Source organism: Octopus bimaculoides, chromosome 18 (assembly GCF_001194135.2).
Source record: "Octopus bimaculoides isolate UCB-OBI-ISO-001 chromosome 18, ASM119413v2, whole genome shotgun sequence".
In the NCBI taxonomy this organism is placed as follows: Eukaryota; Metazoa; Mollusca; class Cephalopoda; order Octopoda; family Octopodidae; genus Octopus; species Octopus bimaculoides.
This window is the reverse complement of record NC_068998.1, coordinates 10289719-10292153: the sequence shown is the minus strand read 5'-3', so window position 1 is coordinate 10292153 and position 2435 is coordinate 10289719. Positions and strand designations below refer to the sequence as shown.

At 34.0% G+C, this 2435-nt stretch overlaps 1 protein-coding gene across 1 annotated transcript in view; it reads right to left on the bottom strand.

Annotated features, from left to right (window-relative positions):
• LOC106874748 (intersectin-1-like) overlaps positions 1 to 2435 on the bottom strand; it is a 195361-nt gene that overhangs the window by 172898 nt on the left and 20028 nt on the right. The gene's annotated exons all lie outside the window — the stretch shown is intronic.

Genomic DNA, 2435 nt, shown 5'->3' with positions numbered 1-2435 from the left:
TTTTTTTTTTTTTTTTTTCTCAAGTCCTACAGTTCATAAAGCCAGTTATTCAGTTTCCATGGCATATCACTAACTGAGATCACAACAATCATGAAGTAATTGCTATTGGAGTGTCTAAAGAAATAACCAATCTTCAGGAATTTGCTGGCAACCTGTCCAAGAGCTTAGACCGCACACTCAATAAATCATGAAATGATGAAACGTATGTTAGTCAATTCCTAATGTCTCAGTTACCAAGGCTTGTAAATGTGTATTAAATATGTTGCATATGATTTTCATAAATGGACTTATTCAAAACAATGTTGTCTTGGTGCTTTTGTTTATTTAATGCCTACCAACTGAGGTTAGTAAATAACAATGGACTAAATTACTATATTCTTCTGAAGATTTGGCATTTCAATCTGATTATACCACTGCCTGTGTAATGAGTACTACACAGCATACTAGTACACACAAGTGAAAGATGTGTAAAGTTTATGTGATATATGACACTATAAAAAGGAGTTTAACAAAATCTGCTTTAACCTCCTCTGATGTGCACGTGTGTCACCCAATCCACTCCATGAAGTGGTTGGAATGGCATCCAACTAGAAAAACCATGCCAAAGCAGACAACAGAGTGTGGCACAGCCCTCTGGCTTCACACCTCCTGTCTAACCATCCAACTCATGCCAGCAAGCAAGATGGATATTAAATGATAATGATAATAGATATTCATATATATATATATATATATATATATATATATAGATATAAAAACTTGGAGACAATATGGAAGTGTATAGAATATCAAGTATTTATAGAATAGCCATTTCCATATTTATCACATCAGAGTTATCTCAATGTTTTTAATGTGCATCTCCATAATACCCTTCAAAGTCTAACAAATTCCTCATTACCATAATTCCCAATACCTCCAGATTTAATGTCTGTCACTGGCACTGAAAAATTACTGCATCATATAACTGTGGATATAAAATCATTCAAAATTACAATTTTATCTGCAAAAAGTTGTTTGTGCTTATATTATACTTATTATTATTATTATTATTTGGTTGTTTTGGCAATCAGTAGTTTCACCAATACAAAAGCACATTTTGTTTGGCTGGGAGCACAACAAAACCAACTGTCCATTTTCTCTTGCAAGTTATAGACACAGATCTCATAAAATTGCACAATCAGTTTCTTTGCAGAAGAGGAAAGTCGGCTTTTATAGAGTCAAAGACAATAAGTCACGTATGAATTTCATTGAAAAGACACATAATTTGACAATATGCTGAAAAAGAAATTATTTATTATCATATGTTAATACAGTGTTGGCATATATAGGAGACACAATCAAAAGGAGAAAAAGAAAACTATACAAGCTTAGTATAAACATAACAATACCTTGTCTAAACAAACATAGAATAGGTGAAACATATCAGTGAAATAAACAACAGAGAAGCTTTACACCATGCAGGAAATGCTTAAAGATAGTGTAAGCTCTTCTCCTGATGGTGAATAAGCTATCACAATGTTGGAAAATCTTTTTTATCTTCAGCAAGTATCTTAGGGCCACAAACATTTTGCCCCTTAACCTGTATACTTTGCCTGAGTGAAATAGAAACGAGTGAATTAACCCTCCCTTGCATGTTGTGTTCATGAGCAAAATACTTCATTTCACATTGCTCCAATCCCCCTTTCAATCAGGGTGAGGGGGGAATGTTGGCTTGCTCACCTAGCCAGTGGGGTGGCGTCATCTGACTGCTAAAACAATGCAAAAACACACATCGTGACCAGTGATGTGTAACATCTAGCAACCTAGTCAGTCACATGATCATGTGACATACACACACACACACACATGTATATACATACATCACTGCATGTGTTTATATATACATACATGACCAACCACTCTCTACACTCCAACCACTTCATGTTCCTTAAGTTCATATAAAGTAAAAACATACCTAAATTGCTCAATGTCAAAATACGCTATGAATAAACTTATGTAATATGAATGAAGTTACACATTAGAAACTGAGAACTATAATTAGTGCAGTAACAGCCTTTCTGAACAAGCTATTGCATTAGAGCAATCTATAATTAATTTCTCGTCAGCAAATCATGCAGTGCTGTAACTAGTAAAGCAATTATTTGAGAATGAAAATTTCCCACAGTTTATAGTCCTTTGCTTGTCTCAGTCATTGGATTGCAGCCTTGCTGGGGCACTGCCTTGACGGGTTTAGTCAAACAAATCAACTTCAATATTTACTTTCTTTTCACTTTTTTTTATTCCCAAGCCTAGTAGTATTCTATCAGTCTCTGTTTGCTAGACTTCTAGGTTCTAGGAATATAAACAAACTAACACAGCTTGTAGAGTGGAAGTGGGGGACAAACATACACACACTATATATATATATATATATATATATATATATATATATATAT